The 23,619-nt window shown below is 34.8% G+C and overlaps 2 long non-coding RNA genes across 2 annotated transcripts; both read left to right on the forward strand.

Moving 5' to 3' along the window:
- The first annotated feature begins 16,045 nt into the window (after window positions 1-16,045).
- On the forward strand, window positions 16,046-17,486 carry LOC120418855 (uncharacterized). The gene is made up of 3 exons (XR_005605635.2): window positions 16,046-16,417; window positions 16,505-17,167; window positions 17,242-17,486. It is a non-coding gene; the product is annotated as an uncharacterized LOC120418855 (long non-coding RNA).
- A 469-nt stretch (window positions 17,487-17,955) lies between these two features.
- Window positions 17,956-18,960, forward strand: LOC120418859 (uncharacterized). Its single transcript, XR_005605636.2, has 3 exons — window positions 17,956-17,977; window positions 18,042-18,168; window positions 18,227-18,960. It is a non-coding gene; the product is annotated as an uncharacterized LOC120418859 (long non-coding RNA).
- The last annotated feature ends 4,659 nt before the right edge of the window (window positions 18,961-23,619 follow it).

A 23,619-nucleotide genomic window follows, 5' to 3' on the forward strand; every position in this document is an offset into this window, starting at 1 on the left:
TGAGTTATAATTAAAAATATAAGTATTAAATTTTAAATAAGTTATGATTAATTTTAAATAAGTTATGATTAAAAAAAGTTCACCGTTTCGAGAGTTTGGGTAATCAACTTCAACATGTTTTGATCACAGTTTTATGTTTTTCTTGTTTTATTTTTAACTATTTGAATTTGCATTTATCTTGTTTAGTTTGTGTTTGTTTTTGGTAGTATTTGGTCTCTTCTACCACCTCCTATCATTACAATTTGCCTTTCTATTTTTTTGATTTTTTTACAGTAACTTTTTCAATTCAAATTGCTTGTTTTTCACATTTTCTGCTATAGGATGGCTCCATTATCATTTAAAATGTAAACAAATGTCTAGAGACATCGTCTGGGACACTACAAAAATTACTGCATACTTCTTTTTACCTAAAATAAAGGAAATGTTAGTAAAAAACACAACCAAAGTTGACCCCAAAAAAATGACAGTTTTAAAAACAACAATTTGCAAAGTCACACCTCCAACCATAAAATTTTCTAAAATTTTAAGAGTTCTTCATTCAAACGCTTTTGAAAGATCAAAAATTGGTTGAAAAATTGATTTTTGACGAATTTTTAGATCAAAGCCCGTCTAGAGCAGGGTTGGTTTGTAGAGGGTTAAAACTCTTTTTTTTTCAACTCTTTCAAAAAAGATACTTAATAATACACACTGCATGTACAATAGGGTGACAATAAAAAAAAAATGACCTCAGGGATACCCCCTGATTCGATTCCTTAGGTAAAAATAAGTAACTGTGAAAATTTTGAGCGAAATCGGTTAAGGTTTAAGGGTAGCTTTTTATCGTTAAAGTTGATGAAAAAAATCTTGTCGTACAAAAACGTCTTCTTTAAATCGCTAATAAACTCAGATAACTAGAAAAAATTGGTAAGGGGAGAGGGGGTCAAGTAGGTTTCCCATAATGATGGGCTACATATTTCAGGGTGTAATATAACATAGAATTTCATAAAATAATGCAACATTTGTTTTACACCCAGGCATTTTACACGTAGCTGGAATACCGTAAACCGGGGTGACTTTGATAGGATTTCAATTTGTTTTTGGAATATTTTCCAACAGGTAAGGTTTTTCTCAAGATTATTATGTTTAAAACATGTACTGGGGCAGGCCACACAAAGTCCATGTACTATTTTAGAAAAAATAGTTTTTTCAATAGTGTTTAGAAAAATAGTTACGTTAAAAATTCTTAGTTTAAATTCCGGGGTGACTTTGATAGTCCTAGTTTTTCTTGTTAAAATCATATTTTAGATGTTCAAACTTTATTTGTATGTTAAATGTACCATCACTAAAGTAGCTGATATAGTTTTTAAGAAAAAAAATCAATGTTTATATTTAGTTAACTAAGTTTATAAGCTTTTTAACAAAATACATATAAATTTTAGGTAAAATTGTTGAAAAGTCGGAATTTTGCGTGAAATTTGTTAAAACTAGTTTTTTTTTATAAAATTATCGATTTATATTACATTTTGTACTGAATTCTAAGCACGAATCACAAGTTAACACATTTTACATGAACTTTGTTCAACTGAAATTGCCTTTAAATTTGGAGATTTTTTTAAATTACATATTATTTATTATACACAAATTTATTCAACCTTTTTCTAGTGGAAAATTGTCCAAATAATCCGAAAATGCATTCCGTTTTCCGATTCAAAATCATGTTCATTGAGAAAATCATAACACTTTGAGAAGTTTAAAATAATGACTTTCATCAACATTTTCCTAACTATAGTTAACTAACTTTTTAAAATTTTCAGAATTTTATGAAAAGTTCTTCTTGAGGTACTTTGAACACTTCTCTACCACGGTCAGTATGTTTCTAAACCATTCCGTACGTATTTCAATTGTACTCTTCATTTTGCGGAAAAATCGCAAACCTATCAAAGTCACCCCGGCTATCAAAGTCGCCCCGTTTTACGGTACTCCTTTTTTGAACATTTTGTACCAATACCACAGAATGTTATAGCAGGCCAAGGGTGTATGATACTGATGATACCTCTTCGGTTGACGCCCAGGCTGTTAGATCATCTTGGTCATAACAGTTGAGCTCTGGTTCCTTGCAAGGGTCCTATTTTCTTACCTCCGCGTTGGCTTGGTTTAGTCATCATGATGACAAGGTGTAACCTAGCTGGTGGCCTTTGGAAACGGCTCGTAAACCTTTGACCAGCGAGGGTCAGAGTCGAGACGGCTAAACGAAAGCGGCGCGTCAACGTGGGAAAGGGAGGTAATTTGTGATTGTAGACGGTATTGTTTTGATTCGCAATATGTTGGGTCAACTGTTGTGGATGTACCTGAACATCGCAGAACGGGGGTTTCTCTTTTTTTCATTTTCAACTACCACCTATCTTCTATTTCTATTTTGCTCAACTGATACTACTCACTTCTTCACTGATTCTTCTATTTATTATCCATCATTTGATTTTACTAACTTTTGATTCTCTTTTTCTCATTGCTTTTCCACTCTTTTGTACTAATTGATACTGTTGTAACAAACTTAGTTTTTTCCTTAAAAATATAATTTCCCTTAATGTACTTGTAATATCAAGTCTATTTATCATTTGCCTATTCTTTGTTAATTTACTTCTTTATTTAATTATTTGAAAAATTCTTTTTCTGCCCTAAAAGTTATCATTACTTTAATCTAAGCTTGTTTGTTATCTCCATTTATTAAGTATTGCCTATTTCTACATCTACTACATCAAACTTCTACTTTTTATTCTTTAACATAAAATTATCATTCTCTTACTATTGATTCTTTATACAGCATAGTCTCCTTTACTGTCTATTGTTTTCAATCTTCACTCTTTTCTTCAAACAAGTGAGGTTCGAGCCCTTACTCAATTTATGGAATGATTAAAGGATTAACACACAAATATTACTATTGTACTTTTGGTAAACTTTTATAGCATGCTTAGGTACAAATTGTAACAAAACACCACGACAAAAAAAATAGCAACATATCAACAAGACTCAACATCAGGGAAGATTTCAGGAGGAAAAAACACACTGTTAAATAACAGTTAGTTTTTGAATTCAAAACTATAAATAAAACAGTTTTTGCTTTAATAAAGATGAGCAATTCTCTGAGATTTCGGTCATTCGATTTTTTTTTGTATTTTTTAATCCGGCTGAAACTTTTTTGGTGCCTTCGGTATGCCCAAAGAAGCCATTTTGCATCAATAGTTTATCCATATAATTTTCTATACAATTTTTGCAGCTGTCCATACAAAAATGATGTCGGCAAAGTTGTAGGTATGGATAAGGACTACACTTGGTGATTATTATTTTCTGATATGTTTTAGGGGACATCAAATGCCAACTTTTCAGAAATTTCCAGAACGGGCAAAAAATCTTTGACTGAGTCATGAATTTTTGAATCAATACCGATTTATTCAAAAAATCGATACACTGGTCGCAAAAAATTTTCAACTTCATTTTTCGATGTAAAATAGAATTTGCAATCAAAAAGTACTTTAGTGAAATTTGGATAATTGCACCGGTTTCAAGTTATAGCAATTTTTAGGTAACTTTTTTGAAAATTGTCTAAGTTACTCATTTTTTTAGAGCAATTCCATGTCAAATAGGGAATCGGTTGTACCGGACCCTCTCCGATTTCAATGAAACTTTGTAGACATGTTATCCTACGCTTATGTAAGCCATTTTTGTGTATATGGAGCCAATTTCACTCGATAATGACATTTGAGAAGGGCGTAAGTGTTTTAAATATTTTTGTAATTCGTAATTTAATTATTACTGTATCTCGAAGCCGTCAAAAAATCTCATAAAAGTGGCGTGTTTTTTTCTTCCAGTGTATTTTTTTCGGAAAGTTCGTCCAATTTCCCATAAGATTGTCTTTGACCACTTTTCGAAATAACTCGTTTTTTTTATGATTTAAGCTAATTTACTATCCAGGTTACTACCATCCACTGAACTACACTGAAAAAAATATTCTGTTTTCAGTTATGAGTAATGCAATTAGCTTATATCTGTGAGCCCATACTTCCAATTGAAATGTGGTCAAAGACAATCTTATGGGAAATTGGACGAGCTTTCCGGTAAAAATATTTACGAGACAGAAAAATTTAGTCAGTCATACAGAAATTGTCAAAACCATGAAAAACCCTTTTTTCAACGGCTGTAACTTCACAAGGACTTAAAACAATGGTCAATTCATGTAAAATTGTCTGTAGAATCGATTTCCGTATTCAGTTTTAAAAAATGTTGACGTTTAGAGCACTTTTCAAAAATAGTTTCATTGATTTTTGTAAAAAATAGTTTCAGTTGATTTTTGTATTTTTTTGTGAGTTGCTCGATCCTGCATTTTTCGTGAGTTTTTTTTTGTAACATCTTAGGCTATCTTTACAAAAAATTTGAACGAAAAAAAAATCGTGGGCTCCCTGTCAAATTTTACTTTTAATCTTAAAAATTAGAAAATCTCATAAAAGTGGCGTTTTTTTTTCATTCAGTGTATTTTTTTCGGAAAGCCCATCAAATTTCCTACAAGTTTGTCTTTGACCCCTTTTTGATACAATGTAACGGCTTCGAGATACAGAAATGTTTAAATTCCAAATTACAAAAATATTTAAAACACTAACACCCTTCTCAAATGTCATTATCGAGTGAAACTGGATCCATATACACAAAAATGGCTTATATAAGCGTAGGATAACATGTCGTTTCATTGAAATCGGAGAGGGTCGAGAAAAAAGTACCTAAAAAAATCCTGTTTTGCTGGAATTGCTCTATAGCAGATATTGTGAAGAACAAGCAAAAAATGTAAAAACATGAAAAAATTCAATAGGCAAAATGTAATGATAGGAGATGGTAGAATAGGCCAAATACTACCAAAAACAAACATGAACTTAAGATAAATGCAAATTAAAATACTAAAAATGAAACAAGAAAAATATACAACAAGAGAAATAAAGTTTTTGTAAAACAAAAGTTGCTCAAAATGAATTAAAAAAATAATAATTGGGCAACAGAGGGTTAAAACTGTTTTTTCTCCTGTCGATTACCGCGGAAGAAAGCAATTACCCGACATAGATCACCGCTCAATTGCATCAACTTATCGATAATAACTTCTGACTGACTGAGACTGCGACTGTCCGCCGTATCACGCGGTATTGACATTGAAGAAGGAAGGCGATTTCAAATTCCTATCACGCGAAACCATAAATCGTGTCAGATTCTGACGGGTAGGTCCTTCTGTTCCGCAGGCAGCTTTCGAAAGTGGTGGGATTCTAAACTTTTACTTTTCAAGATCTCTCCTTTAGAGGACTGATCTTGAATTAGGCTTAGGCCGCTTTGCTCTCTAACTAACGGGGATTGTTGGGTAATCGCGTTGGAGGCAGGGTAGTCTTGGACGTTTCGTGATATTGATAGCTAAGTAACAAGTGACATTTACGTCACATCGTAATTTATGGTAGTCTTTACTCAATTCTACATAAATTACACCGAAACGAATTTGACTCAAGCAAAAACAAATCTCAACTTCCATCCTTTCGCGGAAAAAGGAAACCATTTCCCGGGCCGGATCATTTGTACTCAACGAGGGGTAGTCTTACAAATCGTAATCGCGCTCCACGCTCGATAGATCACTGCTGTACTATTTGAGTGCTAAATGACCCAACAAACATATTATGCATAATGATGACAAGCTTCCCGCGCAAAACCCCGACTCGTCGTCGTCGCCGTGCGATGGGCTTAAACCGAGCTTAAACGCCTCAACTACAAGCGAAATAGGCGGAAATTGCCCTGCCCTCACATAAGGCGCCGTCGTCGTCGTCGGGAAATGAAGCAATTTGTATGATCCCGCGGTAGAGGTGAACCCGTATCGGACAAGCTGACGTCAATTTGGCGCCCAAGAAGGCATTCCTGGGTTTGCGGGGAGGCATTTTCGATTAATGTAAATTAAAATTCTCGGCTCCGCGCTGCACTGCCCGGTGGTGTGGAGAATATCGCTATTAAAATGCAGTCACATTACAATAATCGCAGCTTTATGGCTCGAACTTGTGCACCAACTAGCGTCGTAAAGATACCATGAGCGAGGGATCCTTTAATGAATTTATGACCGGGGCGAAGATACTAGCCCTGGCAACCGGAACATCGAAGGTCGTCAAACTGCTAGAAATTACGAGAGAGGGATGGTTGCTAGCTGTCAAGCGATTAATTTTTTAATTAACTACCTTTTTATGTCGAATGTTGTAAATTTGAATGAAATGACTTCCGGGACAAACTTTCTGTTTATTGTGCGATGGATATTTAAAACTCTGTTTTAAATAAATCGTTTCATTTCAATATCTGGCAACACTGTAATTAATAGCTCAAGATATCGAATTTTGATTACTTTCATAGCTGTTTAAGGGTGCACAGCAACGAAGGAAGTTGTTGTCTTCTTGTTCCAAAATTGTCAAACTTACGGACCCAATCCTGCAACAACGTGATTTTAAAAATAGTCAAACTTTGTTGTAAATTATTTTGTGGACAGTATATTAGGGGATGAATAACACAATATTTCGATAGTACCCGTAGTTTTCAAGATACTAAAATGTCTGTAACAAAATTATGGGTGCAAAAAGGTTGATGTGCACCCTTAAAAGGATCTTGGCCATAGCTAATTTTGCTTCAAGTTTTGAATCTCCCCCTTCAAAAGTTTTCCCAGAATCACGGCGCAAAAAAAAAACCGTTGAAATTTAAATTTACACTGAAAAAACTTGTCAACTATGAAGGATACATTCAATATCGTTTTTTTCTGCCCTTTGAATCAAACAGATCAGTTAAGCTTTTAACAAATTTTGAATTATGCGACCACAGATTGGAAAAGACGTGAAACTTCAGTAACGCTAGTTGGTGTTAACTGTTATGATGTTTTAAGCATTTTTTAATACTTTTTGCTTTTTTATTAAAAATCATGTTAAACATTTTAAATTTAGTTAATTTTGATTTTTTTGCTTTTATTACAAACTTTCAATTTATGACATTTAAAAGAACAGTATTTTAACCTAATTTAGTTTAAAACACTATTACAAAGAAAATTTATACAAAAATCACGTTGTCTGCTACCCACGCTCATCATAAATATTTGAGTTGTTAAAAAATACGGGATTTTTTTAGAATTAGAAAATTGAATACGAAAATAGTAGTTTATGCAACAAGTTGCAAAAAGAGGATTTTTTCAGCACGAGTCGTACATTTATCCAACGAGGTTCACCGAGTTGGATAAATACGAAGAGTGCTGAAAAAATCAAGTTTTGCAACGATTATGTTATCATAACAAAATTTGTTATTGGTCGGATATTGGTTGAAAGCCAAAACAACTTTGGAATAACATTTTTTGTTATACAAGAATAACTCCAAATTTTATTGGGATGATCGGATTAGTTGTTAAAATAACAAAAAATAATAACAAAGATTTGTTCGAAGAATAACTAAACATTTTATTAGTCTGTTTTTCAATAAAAACTCAATAACAAAAAAAAAATAACGACGAATAACAAATAACATAAAATGTTATTGGCCTAATATTTTCAAATATCAAAAAATGTTATTTCCAAGTTATTTCCGTGTGCTCGGGTCAAATAAAAAAAATTGTCAATGCTTTCAAAGTCTGAAATTTTCTCTACAATTTCATATTGTTGCTATTTTTTCGTCCACCATTAAAATGTGATAGATTTGTCCATGAATGAGCTTTTTGCAATTTACTATCCTACAATTTTTCTTTGTAATACTGGGCTTGTCTGTATCATAATCACAATTTTCAAAATACTGCTGACATTTCTAAAACGGTGAAACATTTTTTAAATGTTGTACTAAATTGCTCATAAGTGAGCTTTCCATGATATTATCGAATGAAAACTTAAAATTATTTATCTCATAATTTTCAATGTCGCAAGCTTGGAAACTTCATCAACATTTCTAAAATAATATTTTGATTATAATTTAGATAATTAGATATTTTCTCACGGCCCTAGCCATGAGAGTTTACGTCGCTGTATACCCATATTCAAAATGTTGAAAATTTGATTATTTTCAAAGAATACGGTATCTTGTGAATTTTTTAAATGTTATTCTTAAAACTTCAAATTTTGAAAATTTGAGTATTAAAAGAATACAGCATTTTGTCAAAATTATTATATTTTACAATCTTGTAAAAATTAAAATTTTGCATTCAAACCATTCACTTTAACGGCCCCCAAGTCTTTTGAGGTCTCTATTGCAAGTATCATCTCGAACCTAGGAGTCCAAAGGCTTGAATGGGGAGAGGACCCAAACCTTTTTCTACTCCAAGGAACCTGCAAATTATAAAAAATGGTATTTTGAAGAAAAAAAAACGGATTGACTTAACTTGTTCTTACATGTTTTTTTTTTTTTTTTTTGTTAAAAACTTTCAAATTATTGGATGATTTTGTACAATACTTATATTGCAGCTTTTTTTTTGGTCGACATTTCATTTAAAAAAATCTACATTTCGACTTAATCGCCCAATTCAATTCAAATGTGTCACATTTGTTCATAAAAGTTGTTTTTTTTTTTGTTTCTTTGTAATACTGCACCAGCTTTTCACATATAAAAAAATTTGCAATTTGGTTTGGTTTCGAAAAATAAGGGAGCTATTTATTTGATACATGAAAAAAAAACTAATTTTTAATATTTCAAAATTTTAATGTCACCAAAAAATTGTAAAGCAGCAGCTTAAAAAAAATCATCAATATTTAAAAAAAAATGTTTCGCTTCAAACTTAGGTTTCAGACATGTTATTTGAAGTTTTTGTCACAGGTTGAGGAGCAAAAAAACTAAGAATAAAACTAAATTGTTAATTTCAATATTGGTTTCTAAAACTTTAAACCAAACTTATCACAAAAGTAGTATTTATGCTACTATCAAAATCTAGGTCACTATCTGAAAATTCATGTTTTTTATTCTCCTTTTTTTAATTGTTGCTATTTGGAAATCTCGAAATAATTTTTATTTAAAGAAGCTATTTGATTGAAAATGGCAAATAAAAATGTATTTGAAATCGTTTATTTGTTATTGGGGTTTTCGATGAAAAAAGTAGTTTAAGTCTTGCCAACTTGGATAAATACGAAGAGTGCTTAAAACGCGAACGACTTTTAATGACAGGATAAGTATTTTCAAAACGGATTTATTAATTTTCTATCAATACTCAGCAGGGATGCCACTAGGTTTTTTTTTAAATGTTTGCATTTGTCTAAAATTCAAATGTATCATTTTACAGTAAGGGAAATCCATCAGAAATTGCGTTTTAAAGCATTTGAAGACTAACGGAATATGTTTCGGTTGCTATTTTTAAAACATAATAATTTAATTAGGATTTTAAAAAGTCTGTGCATCTCAAAAAATTTCTGGCTCAAGCTCATACGTCTGTGAAACACAAATCTGCACAGAAAAAAAAAATCATTGTAATATAACATCTTTTACACAAAAAAAAAGTTGAATTTTGGAATGTTGAAAATTTGGTAGGTTGAATATTACCTGTTTTTTTTTTAGTAATATTACATAAAAAATGTGTAAAAATGTGAACCTGATGGATATTCATCAAAAACTGATGAAAATTCATCATTTTCTGGGGTAAAATTAATTATTTTTTTGACACAAAATCTGTCACCATTTCCTGATGAATATTACCATTATTTTTTTTCTGTGTGTGTCAGAAAAAATCATGGTAATTTTACATCTAAAAATGTGTAATTTTACCACTATTTTGGTGTAATGTCGCATTTTCAGTCTAAATTGAGGTAAAATTACATCATAAAAGAGGTAATATTCTACCTTCCTAAATTACACCTTCCAAATTTACACAATTTCTTGCTGTGTGTGCATCTGGCATCCTTGATTAATAGGGGGAGGGGACACAAAATTCGATGCAAGAAGATGAATCAGAAAAGGAAATATATTTATGGAAAATTTAGCAAACGTGACTCTCAAAGCACACCTGATTTGCCAATAATATGTATAATGAGTTTTGCATAGCAAAGTAGAATATTTTTGCAATTATTTTTCAAAACGGAGTGAAAACCAACTGTTGTAATATTTACCATACATTAGAGTAAAGTTTGCTTTCCTGGTGTGTGTGTTTTACCTTGCCACAATTTGTTCAGTAGTCATACTGTTCAAACAATAAATTGTTTACCAACATTTTCACAGAAACACTCGTTTCGCAAATTCCATTCTCGCGACGAAGACGACTGCCAGTCTGGCGACTCAAATTTGGCTCATATTTTGTCACCACCAAACTTTGTCCTTAATCTTAATGATCGGCACCCCATCAACAACGTAGCACAGGTGACAAACTGGTTGAACTTGGAAGCGCGTCTTGACGTCAGATTGCTTTTTTTTTGTTGCCGTGCAAAACTTGTAGGTCAGCCCCTTTTTCTAGCAAAAAGGCCTGTTTTTGGGCCCGAGATAGAGGGTGACGAGCGGGAATTCCCGGGAAAAAATTCCCGGGAAATCGACCATTTTTGGACCTCTCGATTCCCGGGAAATTCGGTCGAGACTCCCGGGAAATTTTAAACTTAAACTATTGTTTGGAACATTGGATGTTTAATGTTCGATGTTCAAGTTCGAATAAACCAGTGTTTCTCTAATCTTTCTATTCATATTTTTTTTAAATTTTAACTTGTCAAAAATTCCAATAACTATAATCGAGAGAAGACAAAAAAAAATTTGGACCCCAAAATTTACCTTAAAACATTTTTTGCAGTTACACCCCAGAAATGAAATTTAATGTTTTTTTTTTTTTAAATCCAGTGTTTTTTAATGTCCTATAAGATAGTGGGTTTCATATGTTTATAGGACGTTATAAAAAAACTCTAGAAATATTTTTTTTATTTATTATTTCTAAGAGGTTATAGCTTTTTCAAGATAAGTTCAAATTCCATATCTTTTCTCGAGCATAGCAATGCTTATATATATATTTTTTAATTCTTAGTACCTAAGGTAATTTCGCTGTATCAAGGTAATTTCTTTTTTTTTTGTGTAAAAGGCCATTTTATGTTTCACATCAACCTCAATATTAATTATATTTTGTAAAAAAAAACTCTGGAGCGGTAATCTTTGTAAAGTTAAGGTTCGCCAATTGTAAACACTCCAGTTTTCCTGATAACTGTAAATATGTATATCTTAAATTAAAATTTAAAGTTGACCTTAAAAATTATGAAAAAAGGTTTAAATTGTTGTTTTGAGTCGTTATTTATCATATTGCAAGAATCTCGATACTGGGAAATTATATATTAGCTATGTTTTTACTTCACAAAAATTTAATAATAAGAAGTTCTTGGAACAAGTTTGTACAACATTTAAAAAATCACTCAGTGCGAATTATGATTCGTAAACATTTTAAACTATTAAAGTAAAATATATAGTTCCTCTAAATTATGAGGATACTTAATTTAACGAATGAGTAACGAATTTTATACTTTTCTTTTTAAATTATGCTACTATTGGCATAGTAAAAAAACTCCCGGGTCCCGGGAATTCCCGGGAAATGGCCAAATTCAACTCTCGATTCCCGGGAAATTGAAAATCTCGAGAATCGTCACCCTCTAGCCCGAGAGATGCCGAAAGTGGATTTCGACCGACCGCAGATGATGCGTGGGTGAACTGACCATTGTTGACCGCAGATTTTACGACCGTGACTTGACAACTTCCCGCCAAAACTGAGCTGCTCGAAAGTGAACCCCTTTCCAAAGTGAGGGTTGACGCGGATGAGCGTTGAAGGGCGAACATCACATGTATTCTGAGCAAAATCACGTGAGATTCTGGAAACGCTTTTGCGGAGAGTTATGGCATATTGGTTGGCTATAAAATATTCGCACAGAATCATTCGATTTCCGGCAGATTACGATGACGTGCGAGAGTCTTCTATTTTTTATGGGTAGTTTTAAAGTGGAGGAATGACCAAAATGGTTTAGCAGTGTCGAGGTTCTTTGAACTCACGGATGCAACTAATCGATTTTTTTTCTTTAAAGCATCGAGAATAACTCATTAATAAATGAGATTTTTTTTTGTATATTTTACTAAAGAGTATTTTAAAGAATATTATTGACATTTAGAATATTGATGAAAATTATGTTCAAATCAATCCTGAACAATACTCTACGAAATCGGCTGATTTCGTGAATTTTTACTATTTGATTAGGCTCAAACTTTTTTCACCCGTAAAAAGCTCCTTATTATTTTGGCACCTGTCTACACAAAAATGGTTCGTAAATATTTGAAAATTTGTATCTTTTGAAGGAATATTCTGATCGCATCGGTGTCTTGGGCACAGTCGTAGATATTGACTATCCAGAAAAAAGTGGTACACGGAAAAAATGCCGATTTTTTATTATCTTTCATTTTTACAAAAATTTAATTTCCCCACAATCTATATTCAGTACTTTTTTTTTTTATATATATTTTAGGGGATAACAAAACTGCAACATTTAAGCCATAGAAAAGTATGTACGAAAATGCTGCCGTTGATCTATATTTTTTTGTTAAATTGTTTTTTTTTGAATAATAGAAAATTACCTATAATAAAAAAAAACAGTTTTGAATGTAAAATCTAATTTGCAATCGATAAGTACATTACCGATGTTTAGATAAATTGCATCCTTTTTAAGATATAGCCACTTAAAGTTCAGTTTTAGCTGAAAAATACCAGTTTTGTTTTATTGTTTAAGATATTGTCCATGATTGTGAATTTCTGTAAAGTTGAGAAAATTAAAAAAAAATGCCTCAATAAGATACATTGAAGATTGAATCTCTGATTTCTGAAATACAGCGAATAAAAGAAAAAGAATCAAGGAAATTCATTTTTGGTACGTCTAACCAAACTGCCTTTTATTTTCTGGTTCCAATATCTCAATATTTTCAATGTTGAAAAATGAAACATTTGTGAAATTTTGTGACCTTTTCATTTTAATTTTTTTAATTTTTGGAATCAATACATACTTTTTTTACGAAATGATTCTAAAACTTAGAAAAAATATGTTTAAAAGATCAGAAAATTAAAAAAAAATAAGTGTGCCTATTCATTTCTGAGAAGAGCAACTGGAAATGGATTTTACCCAAAAAAAAATCAACTGGCTCAAACTTCTTGAGACAAAATGTTTAACAAATTTTTGATATTATTTTGAAATGCAAAAACAAATTTGTATACAAAAAGTCATGACCTCTAGAGCTAAAAAAAGTCACATTTTCAACAAAAATAATAACAATAATTTTGAGTTATATGTAAGTACTTGATTGCAAATTTTATTTCACATTTAAAAATAAATGTCAAAATAGTAGTTTATGCAACAAGTTGCAAAAAGAAGATTTTTTCAGCACGAGTCGTACATTTATCTAACAAGGTTGACCGAGTTGGTTAATTACGATGAGTGCTGAAAAAATCAAGTTTTGCAACGAGTTCCATACAACATTTTTTGCAATTCCGAAAAACACCCTTTGAATGGAATTGTAAGTCAAATTTCCATATATTTAGTCAATTAACCGTTTAAATCAAAATAATGTTGAAAAGTATTACTTTTCGAAACTAGTGCTGAAAAGTTGAACTTTTTAGCACTTCTGTTATTTTTGGTAGGGAAAGGTAGGCCGTTTCGTTTCTTCAGAAGGACAGGAAAAGTTGACAGTTTCACAGTGCAAAAAAGTTTTTTTTTTAATTTTTCTCACGTTTTTTTCATCATGATTTTTTTTTCTAAAAATGATCTTTGGCCAGCTACGGCACAGCTCAGAAGAAAATGATTAAAAGATGATTTTGAAAAATAAGGAATTTTTTTATTGTATATTTTGAAGTCTAAAAGTCCTAAGCAACATCTACAACATTGTCGAAGATAATAAAATGATCAGAAAATCAAATCGGACGAACTAATGATGCACAAGTTCTCCTTTGGTCACAGAAAAAGCCCACACAAAGTTTCATTTAAATCGGAAAATATCAAAATTAAATGAAATAAATCCCAGATTTGATTTTCGGAAGTCCTTGGAAAATCAAACAAAAACCGAACTTGGTCTCATTTCGGGTATATGTACGCTTTATAAAGTGGTATGGGAATTTGAAACTCAAAATGGCGCCCAATGATTAATCATGTATTTTATAATTTATCAGATAATCAACAACTCAAATATGGGGTCGAATTGTATGTCAAGAACACGAACATTACAAAACACCATTTGTTATCTGAACCTTCATCCAATCGAAGAATTTGAAAGATTTTGTAGGAAAAAATCAAACATTATGCGTGGATTCACGAATGTTTTAAAAGTCCTTATAATTTGATGCAATCTTCGGGCTCATCGATAAACCACGTGGTCTTATTTGTTCTTGGACTCCTGACTAATACTGTGTGTGATTCCTTCGATGTCGATTGTTGCGATTTTCTCACGACCTTCGGCGCGGGGTTCTTCGAACGAGAACTGGTGCGGTCAAAACCGGTACGGTGCAGTTCTATCACAAGTTATTCAGAACATTTATTTCACGATTAAGTCACTTGTAGGATTGTGGTTCACATGATGGTTACGCAGCACGGTCAGTATAGAATTGACGAATCTATCCTCTTTTAGAATTAGACAAAATAATATGACGACGTACGCTGCACAGAAAAAAAAGTGTAAATTTAAACGACATGTAAACCATGAATCTTACGTAAACCACCTTTATGTAAAATTGAGATCTGATGTAAATCGCTAAAGATCATTTAAAGGGCCATCATGTAAATTTAAATCCGACGTAATGGTGAAATTCAACCTAATCTACTTCTTGTTTGGGAAAAACCAACAAATTTGAATAAATGAAAAGCATGTAAAGCACGAATGCATTGTAAAATTGGTTCATGTAAACATTAAAACGCTGTAAATTTAAAAAAAAATGTTTGTTGTGGCAAATGACAGCTTGCGGAAACAAAGCATTTATTGTTGTGCAGTTTGCTCGATTGATTGATTTAGCTCGATAGAGCTCGATAAAAAGTAGGTTTGTTTACGTTGGAAGACAATTCGGGGACGATCAAAAGCATCTTTGGCATGACTTGACGGTGGGGATTTGGAGAACTTGTAGCGCTAGCGGGACATTTTATGCAGGGTTCTTTGAGAATCGGAATCAAAACAGGTAAATTTATGAGTTGAATTAAAAAAAAAGGATGCCGGCTTAAATCATAAAATATGTTTTTAGGCACAGTAAACAGAACAAAAACCCGGTTCGGCTCCAGGTGGAAATGGTTTCCGACGCTGGTCTTGCGATGAGTTGTTTGGAACTTGTCGTGGGCGCAACGGGAATTTGAGCTGATTCTCTCCTTGCCGAAGGCGTTTTGTCCCAGCCGGAGGCAAAACAGTTTACACCGACAAACTTGGTGTTCTTCAGGAGAAAGCTATCTGGCCAGATGTTATCTGCCGGGTCACCAGCCGGGTAAAGTCACAGCACATGACCAGACTGTTCAGCCATGTTATCGGTGAAGCGGATCTTACACAGCCGTACTGGATGTTATCAGTCTGTTCACATCATGTATCCTAGTTTGGTTGCGGAAGTGCCATGGGGCATTGTTTCTCATGAGTGGTGTCCTCTCCAAAGCAGCTGTTGGCAGTACGGATACTTACCACTCATCTATAAACCGGTGCATATTCCGGTTTAACTGTTGCACAGCAAAAAATCCGATGGTAAAATCGCATGCAAAAGCATGCACATCACCTTCGTCAAAATAAGCACTTAATATTACACACTGCATGTACAATTTTTGCATTCACAAAAAAAAGTTGAAACCGACGGGATTCAAACCCAGCACCAACAGTAAGGACTGGCGCCTTAGCCCACTCGGCCATCAGACCGATGAAAAGCTGTAAGGATAAACGCATATATGAGCTTGACATTTCGGTCAAGTAGGTTTCCCATACTGATGGGCTACATATTTCAGGGTGTAAAATCACATAAAATTGCATAAAATAATGCAATATTTATTTTACACCCAGGCCTTTTACACGCAGCTGGATTACTACTTTTTTAGCTGTGTGGCCTAGGTTGATCCGCCGATTACGGAGGCATCAAGCGGCGCTGCCGTCAACGGACTGAAACAGTTGAACTCGAAAAGCGCGGCCACATCGTCCCGGGAGTGGTCCAAACCGTGATGTTTCATCACCACCAACAAATCGTTGATTGGTAGCCGCTACAAAATCGCGATCGGTGTCGGTCAGCGGAAATGTTTCGAAAATTCTTTTTAAACACTATACAATAATTTTAAAATTGTTGTTAAAGCAAAAACAGGCAACTTTCAGGAAATAAAAACGTTAAACAAAACAAATGACCATCCGGATGACAGGTGACCGAAAAACAAACAAGTTTGGCACGTTTAAGCAAAATCCACAGAAAAACCAAAAAATCTGCCGAAAAGTAAGTACACGTTATGAAAGAAATGCACATTAAATTAAACTAAAATCCTTTTAAATCTGTATTCTTCTTGAAACGTGTTCATCGCAGGTACGGTTGGTGTCTTGGATAATATAGTTCTCCCATTGACCGCCGAAAGGGGCACATGCATACACACCAAAAACGGACAACCGAATTCATCGTCTAATTATTTACTTTCTGGAATGTTTAATGAATTAGATTTTGTGCGAATGATTATTTATTGTTCAAAACAGATTAATCAGATGAATTTATGTTATCCGAGTTGATCAAAAAATTTAATGTTTATCAAAGTGCGAAATTTTGTTCGACAAATCGGCGCTGTTAGGCAAGGCTCCGTATGATTCTTTTGCAGAGTGTAGTGTCCAGCGTGTTTTTGTTTTGCTCCAACTTTTTTCTATTTTTTTTTTGTTTTTGTTGTTTGATGGAGGGTAAATAATTATTAGTGAAAATCGTGCAAATACGGTTCGCGGATTTTCCGAATAGTATTTCAGGTAAGTCAAAGTTGCCAAGAGAAATTTATGCATCGGTGGCTGGGAACTGCAACTGAAATTATTCTGTTGTTCTGTTATCTTCAATCTTTATAGAACCGAGCAGACTCCCGCCGCGGTTGCGTTCCTGTTTCATGGGCCGCCAAAATTTAATGATGTTTTGGACGTTAACGCTCTGACTCAACAACGCAAGCGGGCAATCTTGCACTAGGACTTCTTAGTGCAGGTGGAATGAACCTTACAGGTGGGTTTTCTATTCTGTTAAGCGGTTTATGAGTAGTAGGTTTAAAGGATTTTTTTTTTGCTTTCCTTTTGTAGGACTTCAGTCGACCAAATGCCATGCTCGCTCGGGTCGTTGGCAATCTTAACGGAAAAGATTGCAGCTTCATTTTTAAAATCAAAAAACAGCTTGCTAAACATCGCTGAATGAGATGTTGATTCAGACACCGCCACTACTCCCCAGCACAGGTACAGTTGAAGTTCTTAGTAAACTTTGTAACTGACGTTTCTTCACCTGAATAAGATCAACAGCAGCGCGAATTGCTGCTAGTCGATCTTTTACACCCAACCGGCGGTCGCATGATTGTGATACATGACGGCATGAAAGTATATCAGAATCTGCATGAAAACTGTCCTCATGCATTTTTTGCGATATAGGGGTATGACATTTTTGCCCGTTACCGACAATTATCGACATTACCGACGGCTGATTGATTGTATTGCAGAAAAAAAAATCTTAACAGAACAAGGATTGATCCATCAACTTCTAGGTTGCTGATCCTACACGCTACCACCGCGCCATGGACGCTTGATGAATGATAAGTGACAGAGCGCGAACATAATGTTCTCTCTAGAGTGTTGCTCGGGGACGCGCCAGCATTATATGTGTTGGTGAGAACTGCAGATCGTTGACGTGTTTAAACGCGGGCAAAAATGATCTATGGGCTTGCTGCAAAAAATGTAATAAAATATAACATTTTCTGCAGCAAATCCACTGTTGCAGATTTTGAGATATATTTTTCCTTTGGGTGTAGAATCAACACAATCAGACCTCGTGAGTTGATTTCTAAATTATGTTTAGGGATATATTTGATTTGAATTTTATTTATTCGTTTCAGCAACGGATATGCCAGCTCGGCTCCTCCACGTTTGTTACGGACTTGTCAAAATGTTCGGCTGCTTACGGCAAGTGCTGCATGATCAAACCGCTGAACACCGAGTCCTCAGTCATGTGTAATGCGTGCAGTTACGTCGTTCCGGCTCGAAGACGACAGCAACGAATTACCATTTTCTCATATTTTAGGTTTTGAAGCTTTTTCATCAAACACGAGGAGCGAACGAACGACCTCAATTAGTTTTTCCAATACGATCTCTAAGATATCAACAGCAAGTTGACCTCACAGAATTTGTTGGAGTTCCTCAACGGCATCTGGTCAACCGATGACGCTTTAAACAAACAAAACGTGAGTAGAAAATCATTTATTTCGTCGCATTTTGTAATATAAACCGTAATTCGAAAAAAAAGTCATCAAGAAAAAAAATGGAGCAACACATCAACTTCCTAGTAAGCTTATTTGAAGCTGCAATTGTGTGTAGTTAGAATATATTTAACTTAACTAACTAACTTAAATATCTTTATACGTTACTTCGTTGGATTTAGAGTTTGATGAGTTTCAATATGCTTTAATTTGTCTTATAGCATTTGGAAATGCATGTTAAAGTTTTGTATTGAGTGTTTATTCATTCAATAAAAAGCTTTAAGCATGGATTTCTAGCATGCATCCCAGACAATACACATCCCAAAGCTTATGAAAATTACATCAGATTCTAGATTCAACGGAGTAAAAAAAAATGTTCGATTGGGTAAATTTACGTAGATTTCATCGGAAATTTACATGTTTTCGTAGCGCTTTTGGTTCGGCACGATTACATTGGAAGGCACTTAAATTTACAATGAATTTGATGTAAATTCGCATCATTAATGACGTGCACTTTTGGTACATCATAAATGATGTAAATTTATCGGATTATTTTTTTCTGTGTGGCTCGAATACGGATATTATTTTTATGTTGACGATAGTTGCTTTCCCAATGCAATCATAAATTACAACCTGACGTAAATGTCACTTGTCACTGGGCTATCAATATCGTTAAACGCGTCCAAGACTACCCTGCCTCGAACGCGATTACCCAACAACCCCCGTTAGTCAGTGGTCAAGCCTAAGCCTAATTAAAGGCAATCTCCAAGTGCGAGCAACTGGACTCGCAAACCAGTCTTAAAACCGGAGATCTTGGAAAGTAAAAGTTTAGAATCCCACCACTTTCGAATGCTGCCGCGGAATTGCGGAACAGAAGGACCTACCCGTCAGAATCCGACACGATTTATGGTTCCGCGTGATGGGAACTTGCAATCGCCTTCCTTCTTCAATGTCGAGAGACTGCACAGTAAAAAATAATGTAAATTTGGAAGCTGTAATTTTGGAAGGTACCTCATTTATGATGTAATTTTACCTTAATTTAGACAGAAAAAGTGTCATTACACCAGAAAAGTGGTAAAATTACACCTTTTTTCTGACATAAAATATGTACCCCTTCCCAGATGTAATATTACCATGATTTTTTTTTTCTGTGTGCGTGATACGGAGGAAAGTCGCAGTCTCAGTCAGTCAGAAGTTATTATCGATAAGTTGATGCAATTGAGCGGTGATCTACACAGAAAAAAAAATTTGGGTAAATTTACATCATTTATGATGTACCAAAAGTGCACGTCATTAACGATGCTAATTTAAATCAGTTTCATTTGAAATTTACATGCCATCCAACGTAAAAGAGCCGAACCAAAAATGGCTTGAAAACATGTAAATTTCCGATGAAATCTACGGAAATTTACCAAAGCTGTAAATTTTTTTTACCCCGTTGAATCTAGAATCTGATGTAATTTTCAAAAGCATCACGATTTGTTTTGATTGGAATTCATCTTGAAACACATGCTTATGGGTTTGTTTTGAATTGATTTAAGATCAGTAAAAACAAAAGTATGCTCAAATGCAAAACAGATTGAGGCTTTTGAAAAATTGATCAAAATCCGAATTCAACGGGGTTTAAAAAAGTGATGAAATGTTTAGATATAACACTTCTTTTACTTACGGTTTCATCTGAAACGTCATCGGTCGACCATAGTTAAATTGTCACTGGTTAACATGATGATCATGTCGTCGGCAGACTCCGCTTCAAATAACGATTGATGCAGGCGCTGTGGAACGCCTGCCTCACACCGTTTGCGGAACGTCCGAGAGTAATTTCACTCAGCAATCAGCTTGCCACTCATGGACGACATCCTCAAAAATGTACGGACCCATGAAGGTCCCTGGAGTTTCTAAAAAAATAAATAATTAGGTGAAACAAAGTGCCTAGGTAATTCTACGGTTTACCCTACCTCGACTCTATGGTGGGAAATATCACGGGTTTATATGAGAAGCGGGTTCGGCGTCTGATGAACGTGCCACGATTCGTAAGTGACAATTATCGTGGCTAATCTTCTCCGTCGGCCTACAGGATGTATCATCAACAGAATCACGTCTCAACTGTCCTTGTTACGTAGAGAAGCAGGTGTTACGGGTGTTGAAGACGTTGCATTCGGAGCAGCTGTTGGAACAGGTGCCGCCACCACTTCCCGTACTGTGTCCAGCGCGACGGGGCCAGCCGAAATGATATTCGTGGCACACAACGACGTAGTCATTCGCGGATTAATTTCTCCTATAATTCGCTGAAATATATCTTATAATCATTGTTACCATTTAACAAACGCCATCTCATTTGATAAAACTGTTGGCCTTACGTTTCAACCGACTTGTCGCCTTCCGGCGCCACGGGCAGCTTCCACCACGAAGACGGGACAAATTGACCTTCAGCGTTCTGCTCGATCGCTCCACTCCGAGAACCCAGAGTGTAGTATTCTTGCGTTATTCTTCTCCAGCCAGGGGATGATAACAAATCCGACAAAACCGCTGAAGCGAGCTCTTTACTAGAGGTGGTTAGAAAAAAGGTTTGATAAAATTTTGCACGAAAAAACTTCAAACAAAAGGTGGCTTTACCTGATTGCGGCGGATTCCAGCTGAATGATTTGGCTCGAGTCGAAACCAAGTCCGCCACTGCCACTGGCTCGGGAATCTCCGGAATCTCCGACGTACACGATCGACGCTCCATCCGATATAAATAATCAGCCATTGACAGAACCCATTGAGAGAATCAAACCGAAAGTAAACAATGCACTCTGAAATAAAAGTAGGCCAAATCCGTCGAAAACTCCAACCAGTTACACGTTTGGGTGTTAATAATAAGTTTAACTTCAGTTTAACCCTTTAGTAGACTCATGAAATGACTACTTAATCCGCAACGTGCAACGCAAGAGAAATTTTGTGACGTTTCGATTTTTTTTGCCATTGCGAGTTAAACGAAATCCTTTTTTTACGTACATACTTTTTCTACTTTCCTGTGTGACCCTAAAATGTCTAAATTGATGTTATTCGGATTCTGGATTCGGAATTGAAGTTCCCCGCCAGCAGTCCCTATCCGGATCCGGTTCAAACGACGGCGGCAGCACCGCTACCTCCACCAACATTATTTTAAGATCTGTTCGCCGGAACAGATCTTGTAATCATCAGTCAACATTAGGCACCGATTTCAAGGAGTATTTGTGCGGCTTGTCCTAGAACAGCTTTTCGACTTGGTCGAAAACACACATCCAGCTTGATTTCTCCGAAAACGCAACAAGTTTAACAACGCCAACTCCTCCCACCCGGCTGGCCGGATCAAAAACAACTCTAGCCGTGGTCTTTGTTGTTACGTTCTGGAGTGTTCCTGCCAGGAATCGCAGATTACTATGCAAGTGGAAGCGTTGCAGTGGTTTTCTATCGGAGAAGCAAAAGGTATCCGGTAATTTAATACAGATTTGATTTAGTTTCCAAGTAGGAAAGATAACTAATTATTTTAGTGTCGCCACGCTAAGTTGCCTTGTGTGTCCGGCTTGTTCGCCGCGAAAACGATCACGTCCCGGCCCGTGAGCTGCCCCCCGAAACCCCGATTCCGAAGTGCCCCCCATCAAAGAATATTTACACGACGCCGATTCTTGAAGATCATGACAACGCACTTGATTACTTGTAGCATCTCTACCGCCAACTAATGCCAAAGACATATTTCGATCAAATCCGATCGGTCTTAAAACGTAAACAAACTACTTCCGGCGAGAGCTAGCGCTGAACCAAACAATCGACTAAACAACACAACAATTAAATGGTTTGTTTTCGCTAGCTGTCATTAGCAACAACAAACAACATTTGAAATTTACAGTATTTCAACATTACATGTTCAAATTTTCGATTGATTTTGTCTTTTACATGCTTTTCATCAATTCAGATTTGGCAGTTTCTCTCAAAAATAAAATTGATTGCATCAAATTTAGCATTACGTCGGATTTCAGTTTACATGATGGCCTTTTAAATGACCTTCAGCACTATACATCCGATCTCGAATTTAAATGATGGTGTTTTACATACGATTTATCGTTTACATTACGTGTGATTTTACACTTTTTTTTCTGTGTATGCCGGGTAATTGCTTTCTTCCGCGGTAATCGACAGGAGAAAAAATTGTTTCAATGTCATGGTGGTTTCAATTAGTTTATTTTACTTTGAAAACTTGAGAAAAAGATTCACAAACAAAAATCCCTGTGCTCAGGACTAATCCCAGCCCATACAATAACCACGCGGGGATGAGATCAACAAAGTTGAGAGAATCTGTAAGAAATTCTGTGTATTCAGATACTAATTTCCTACCCGAATCTTGTATTTGCGGTTCCCAGTGTGTCATGATTCCACTCTCAGAGATTTAGTTGACATGGGAGATTTCCTCCAGTGTACTGTCCGGACGCAGTCCGTAGAACACGCAGTTGCGAACGCCGGTTTCCACCGTCGTTAAATGTTCGATCACTGTTAGGATGTAGCGAGATGTGGTCTATGTTAACTGTGAAAATCGTATGAAACAGGTTAAAATCAGAAATAGTTTCATGTCTAAAGTTTTTGAACTTAAAAAAAACTTTTCTATTGAGCTAATCAGTATGAAACAGTTTCGTCATGTCTGTTTCAAAGTAAGACTTAACCTTATCCTGAATTTTGACTCGATAGAAATTGCAATAATTAAGATTAAAAGCTTTGATTGTCCTAACTGCGATGCAACTTCAATATAGCAAAATGAGAAATAAAAGATTGAATTTCTACGACCGTAAGAATTATTTCTCGCTTACTTTTTCAAAAGGTCTTAAGTCCTCTTACGGCGCATTGGTTGTTTTGAAAAAGTAATCTAGATTAATTCATGCTAGACCTTATGATGCAACAACCAAAATCATTTTAAAATATTTTTTTACGAATAAAAGTTCATGATTAAAATACCATTCATACACTACGTGGACGATGCTCAATCCTCAATAACCGTTATCCATTCTATCTCTTTTTTTTCAGGTAAGACTGCCATGACCTGCACAACTGTTTTGTGGTAAGCTTGCCTTATTAGGTTAAACTATTGTTTCTGAGATATATGATTGCAAATACAAAAAATCATAAAAAAAATATTGGTGTATTTCGATCAGTTTTCATTTTCCTACTGACGACAACTCGGCGAATATCGGTCCGATATTTAATG

The sequence above is a fragment of the Culex pipiens genome, chromosome 3, assembly GCF_016801865.2.
Source record: "Culex pipiens pallens isolate TS chromosome 3, TS_CPP_V2, whole genome shotgun sequence".
In the NCBI taxonomy this organism is placed as follows: domain Eukaryota; kingdom Metazoa; phylum Arthropoda; class Insecta; order Diptera; family Culicidae; genus Culex; species Culex pipiens.